The sequence below is a fragment of the Malaya genurostris genome, chromosome 3, assembly GCF_030247185.1.
Source record: "Malaya genurostris strain Urasoe2022 chromosome 3, Malgen_1.1, whole genome shotgun sequence".
NCBI lineage: Eukaryota > Metazoa > Arthropoda > Insecta > Diptera > Culicidae > Malaya > Malaya genurostris.
The window spans coordinates 11,929,456-11,936,486 of NC_080572.1; positions in this window are offsets into that span (position 1 = coordinate 11,929,456).

The following is a 7,031-nucleotide window of genomic DNA, read 5'->3' on the forward strand; positions in this document are numbered from 1 at the left end:
CTCCTCCAAAGTCAAATGTTTGCCATTATGTTATTACTTATACAACAATACATTGTTGGCAATAGCCAACAATCATAGAGGCAAAAAAACCCATGGAAGTTGACCATCAATGTCAACTTCCCTTTCTGAACAGCCTAGATAAACTCTCAGAAAATATGACTTTTTGGAAAAATGTACGCTCAGAGACAGGAGCCGAATCGGCGTTCATATGCAATCCGTGAATAGGCAAAAACGGAAATGATAAACGCGTATGATCGGATTGCATAAGAACGCAGGTCCGAGTCCTATCTCTGAGCGTACATTTGGCTTCTCCAATAGATAAAATCGGTTACTTTCGAAATCGAAGGACTTACATGTCGGTGTCTTGAGAACTTCAGATGGTGAGTACTTATCTGATGAAGGTGATGTAATTCATTATCTGTTTAACACCCACTATACAGAATGTATGGAGCCATCGCCTACAGCTGTCCTAAGACTTTTTCGAGTAGTTACGATTCTTGGGCCCTTGCTTGAAGAATTGTGACGATTGAATCGGTCAAATGGGAAGTTGAGAGTTTAGCTTCGTATAAGTCTCCAGGAAAGGATGGAGTTTTCCCAGTGTTTCTGCAGGAAAAGTATGAACATTTCAACCATGTTTTGAAAAAAATTCAATTATGGAAGCAACCCGTGGTCATGGCATACCTTCGAGTATCACAAATTCGATATACGCAATGCTTAGCAATCGACTTCTTTATTCATCGCTACAGCAAGCAGAGATTAGAAAGCTAAGTGTCTTTACTCATACCGTGTTGTCCGTGTGAAATGTATCGAAAATAAGCTATCCACAAACATTTCTTTCAAATTATGATAAAAAACGATATATTATTCAAACTAAAAATTGATGCTTTATTGTACGAGGTTAAACTTGAGCATAAAGAACACCGGATGAAATTTAAGTTATTCCTTCACGAATTTTCGAACTTTTGATCGAACGCTCTTCATCAAATTCCGGACAAGTGTTGCATCGCATTTTTTGGACGCTTGAGCCCAAATTTTGATGTGGAACACATCTTTATTTTCTATATAGGGGTGCAAAGCAGAAACTTAAGGAAAAATACACGTAGAAATGTGGTCAGGTTTTAAACACTTACAGCTTAGTCTATTTTGTATCAATTATTAATATTATTTCATCATTTGATTGGAAATATTTCTACGATTCGATTTGAATGTATCAAGCCACGTATTTTCAATTGAAAAAAGTTCCAGCCTGTTGTGGCTATAGTTTTATTCCACGAAAAAAAAAGATTCAAATGTTCCGGCTGACCGGAATTATGAGCTCCTTCCAAAACACCCGTCCCGGGTTGACGGTTCATTGCATAGGGCACTGGTCTTACAAACCAGTTGTCGTATGTTCAAGCCCAGACCTGGAAGGATTCGTAGTGTCAGTAGAATCGTAGCACCAGCCATGCAATGGTTTTGTTTGTACACTCATTCCAGTTCAGTTCCATTGTACACTACAGGAATGTAAAACCAAGGCTTTTTTTCCAAAACACTGCACAATCCGTCGAGTCCACCAGAAATTACCCTCGAACGATTTGTGTAGGCAGCAAGTGGACAAGTGATACAAAAATTTTTTCCTACTCTCAGTAAACAAAAAGCTTTTAGTGGTTCCAATGTTTTAAAATTTTTTGCACCTGTATCTCAATCCATTCGATGAACTCTTCGAGATTTTTTTCGTTTTAATAATAAAAAGACACTGAAAATTATAATAACTGTTTGAGAGTTAGTTTCACGACAATCAGTTTTCACATAAGTTCTGTTATTGGAAGATAATTTTACCATACGGACGGTATGGTTTGTACCGTACTCGGCGACTATTCAGATTTACCGTATGAATTGTATATCTATTTACAGAATTCTGTAATGAAAACTTGCGTAAAACTGATCGTCCGGTAAAAATTTGCATAATTGTTGTAAAATGAAGTTCATGTACCGAAATATCGGTAATTTCTGTTGATTACCGAAAGTTTTCGTCAAAAAAATTGCCGAACAACGGAATCGAATCTTAGTGTGTACCTTAGTACAGTTGCATACATTTGCGATATTGATGTAATTTCGTCGGCTATGAAACAAACAACGTTCGGTGTTGGTTCCTAATCAAGATCAATATAAGCAGACTCTAGTGCAATTGCGGATTCAAAAGTGTGACGATTGATTGAACTGTTTGATTGTAGATCATTATAAATTTTGGTTGCCTTGTTCCACATCAATGGCTCGAACAACCCCATGGGGCAGATCTTTGTAGTTTTTTTGAACTTCTGCTTGTTCTCAGCTGCCTTACCAGTCTTTTCGAAGACCCTCTTCACGATTGCCCAGTAACGTTCGATGAGTCGAAGCTGAGGGCAATTTGGTGGATTGATATTTTTCTCAACGAAATTTATACCCTTTTCCGCAAGCCATTTGAGAGTGGTTTTGGAATAGTGAGCCTGCGCTAAATCCGGCCAAAACAGTGGAGGTGTACTATGCTTCTTATATAAAAGCAGTAATCTCTTCTGGAGACACTCAAATCGATAGATTTCTGAATTGTAGTGTAAAAAATTGTTGACTTCAAACCACAGGAACATATTGCTTGCCATACCAGTACCTTTCCACCGAATTTCTCCACTTGAATCGACCTTTTACGGCAAAAGAGGGCCTGCTGCTCGCTTCTTCTGTTCTACACTTTGTTTCGAGATTTTATGCTTCTTGTAGGTCTTCAGGTGATTGCGCCTCTTGATACGCTGGATCATTCCGACACTCGTTCCTGCTTTTTTGGCCAAATCACGTATTGACATTGATTTATTCTTAATGATTAGAGATACCACTTTCTGGTCCAGTTTCGGGTTTGAGAAACGGGTTTTCTGCCTCTTCGTGGTAGCTCATCCAAAGTATAGTGTTGCCCTTATTAATGATGGTTTTAACACTGGCATGATGAATTCCAAACCGCTTCGCCAATTTTCGCATAGCAATACCCTTCTCACTTAGCCATGTGTCCAGAACCTTAATTTTCACTTCCTTTTCAATACGCGACGTTTTGAAAACGCGAAATTTCAACCGCACAAACAAGGAAACAAACGAAAGCTGACAGCCAAACGCACAGCATGCTGTGATCTGAGCATAAAAAAACCATCACAAATGCATGCGTACAACACAATTGTATGTGGATAGCTTATTTTCGATACACTCCTTAAACGAAAAAAATGTTGCAAATCACTACTGCCGATATGCAAATCCTTCTTTTCTTGGTTCCATTTTTCATTTGCAGGTGTCGCTACCGGTAATTCAGTTTTACAATGTGCCAATAACTCAAAACCTTTCAAATAAATAAAAAAAAGACTTTGAATCAAATGGCATTGACTTCGATTGACGTCTGTAGTACTGATGTTCAGTATAAGTAGGGGGCTCAACACAGGGGGGAGGTGATATCACTAATTCGATATCAATCCGAAAACGTTTATTGGTGGAAAGCTTCAACTGGGAAACAGTTAAATTTATTGAATAAGTCAAACACAGTACCAAATATAACCTACAATTTTATTGTGAATGCATATTTTACGTAATTTTACTTACAATTCAATAACAAATCTGAAAATTTCAGAACTATTTTAGTAGCAACTCACTTCAATTAAATCCAAATAATAAACTTAATGCAACAATTAGAATTTGCTGGTTGACAGGAGTTCACCAGTTTAGTGGTTTCGTGTCACTTTCATTTGCCGATTTGTTGTACGTTAGTGGTGGTGCTGTTAGTCACATACCCCCGCCAGTGAATTCTGGTGATTGTTCATCGTTGAACTATTCTCGGATTCTCTAGACTTCAAGACGTCGAGAACCGCTAGTCTTATAGCAGCACGCTTTACCACACCCGTTGAAGTCTGGATCCAGGCTTGACGAACTCTGCCATCGTTTCCCAATACCACGTTCAGCACGCGTCCTCGAACCCATTAGTTCTTTGCCGTGCCATTCGTCACCACGACCACATCTCCTGCCTCTATATATTTCACCTCATTGAACCATTTGCACCTTCGTGTTACTACGGGCAAATATTCTTTAACCCATCGCTTCCAGAAATTTTCACGAATTGAAGAGGCTACTGTGTTTGGTATATTCAACAATAATGTTTCGGTTTCATTTAGGCTTCATGAACCTGAATCTGTTTATATAGCAGAGTTAGCAGCAGTTCATTATAGTTTGAGTGCAATTCAAGCCATTCGCTCAAACGCTGCTGGCAAAAATGAACCGTTTTCTTGGGCAAAATAAAACAGTGCCTGAACGTCATATTGAGTAATAATTATCAAATCACAATAGCTTGGGTCCTGGCTCATTGCTCCATTCCAGGAAATAAAAGAGCCGATAGTTTAGCCAAACGTGGTGCTATTGAGGGTGAAATTTATGAGCCAGCTGGCAAGCTTCTTGGGATAAAGATGATCTGGGTCGGTGGATGCACTCAATTATTCCTAAAATATCGATAAAGGCATGGTTCAGGGGACTGGATGTGAATAGGGACTTCATTCGTGTGATGTCCAGACACATGTCCAATCACTACACGTTAGAAGCACATCTCCTTCGAATGGACTTTCCGAGACTAATCATTGTGCTTGTGGCGAAGGTTATCGCGATGTTGATCATGTCGTTTGGACATGCGTGGAGTATCGTGATGTCAGATCTCAACTAATAAATTCCTTGCGTACTCAATGTCCCAGTTCGCGACATTCTTGCTTGTCGTGACCTTGCTTACATGAAACTTCTTTATCATTTTATTAAGTCCATTGAAGTTCCAATTTCAATTTTATTTTATGTTGGACTGTTTTCTCTTCCATGAGTTCAACCAATAGCCAACTATAGTGAATAAAAGTGATGAACTGATACAAACAAACCTGAAATAATTATAAGATCATGTACAAAATAAATGCATTTTATTTAATGTAATTTATAAAAGCAACTCGCTTGATAAAAACCTTCTTTATCCACCTAGTGGTGTGGTAATGCCTTTCTCTTCTTTCATAACAGTCTCATGAAAATATGTTTCATACTTTTATTAAATAATTTTTAGTACTAATTTTGACACCAATTGATTCAGATTGATTCGAGTAGTTCACAAAAGCATGCTTCAGTGTTTATGTCACACAGTCAGCATCATTTTTCCAAACTAGTGCTTGACATTTGCGTTGCTTATTTGTATGAGAACAGTGATGGTAATCTAAAAAAAGCCTTCTCAGTCCACTTAGTGGAATTTTCATATATCTTGAAAAATCACCAAAGGGGGGAGTACATCAAATTTTCCAAATAGAAAAAAAAAATTTTAATGCCAAAAGGCTTAGAATTGCATGAAACGTCGAGATGTAGTGTTATCTCGAAAAAATCTCTGAGAAAATTGAGCGCGTTCAAATATCTTCGAAAAGTGCACACACACACACACACACACACACAGAGAGAGAGAGAGAGAGAGAGAGAGAGAGAGAGAGAGAGAGAGAGAGAGAGAGAGAGAGAGAGAGAGAGAGAGAGAGAGAGAGAGAGAGAGAGAGAGAGAGAGAGAGAGAGAGAGAGAGAGAGAGAGAGAGAGAGAGAGAGAGACATTTTTTGGGCACAGACACAAAATTTTTTGTTTCATGGTAATAGATGTTATATTGTGTCATCACCGAAGAAATTACGGAAATATTAAATTTACGTCAACCGTAAATGTAATGTTTTCTAAGGGCGCGGATTTTCGAAGTGCGTAAAATTCATTTATGCCGATGATATTCTTTCGAATCCATTTTCGCAACAATACATATTGAACTGGTTTCATCCAAAATTCTAATTGTACATACCACACAGGTGAAAAGCTACAGCCATTGGAAAAATATGCAATTTGGGTCCGTAAACCCTTGAGGACACAATAAACCTCTCAAGTGAAATCTGGACAATTGAATTCTTATACAATAGTTATAATAATAAAGACGAATAAAATAATGTTGTTTAGTCGTAAATGTTCTTGTACCCCAGAACGCAGTTCTTCACATCCTGGGGTTATTCACTCGTAGAGCAGTTCTGTAAAATCGAAAAACCTATTGCTTGCAAACCTATCCTACGATGATATTTCAATTTCGATTATTCAATCAAACCATTAGTGGTTAAATATTGTTAAATAGCAAACGAATTCATTTACGACATAAGTAGAAACCAATAAGCGGATCAACTTTTACCATGGCTCTTTCCCCGCACTAATCTATCACCAAAGCCCATCATTCAATGCATTCGGCATGGCATGACACAGAAATGGCACTCCTAGCATGGTTTTAAAACACAAACCAACCAACTTGTCCTACAAATCATCATAAAATATGCCCGGCTGCAATTGTCTTACAACGAAACGACAATCTCCAAATGAGACTCCGAACGGAGATCCTCCCAGACGAAGGCAGTGGTTGAAAAGGTCACTACCAGGATGCGCGGGAAGTGTGAATCATTAACTGTATCATGCCTTACCAGTGCGTCGTTGTCTCCGGATTCAGAAATAAATTGCTTCGTGAACGAATATCGGGGGAAAGCTCATCACCGTGCCAAGTGCGACTTGTCATTATACAACACCCATAGTGCCAAGAGCGAAGGCTAGATGCGACGGTCCACCAACACCACTTCCACTCTCACAACCGACACCATCGATGCTCTACCATCCCGTCAACCTTACCTACATGTTGTATTAGTAATCAGGCAGAGGTATAATATAATTTAGTTGTTCGCGCACTGTACCCTCGCTATAATTCAATAATAATTATAATTTCTTCTTCCATTTCTCATTTCTCATTAATAATAATTCTCGCTTAAGCTCGCTTGCCTGCCAACTCCAACACCCCAGCCTTAAAATCCTTGCTTCGTTCTTTTGCGCTATCATCCGACAATGCCAACTACGCCGCCACCAACAGTGACGACGATGGGGATCATGACGTGCCCCCGAGTGAGTATCTACTCTTCTATAACCCCCCGTGTGGTTGTACTAGATGTAATATTTATCAACGGCCAAGTGCTTAGCA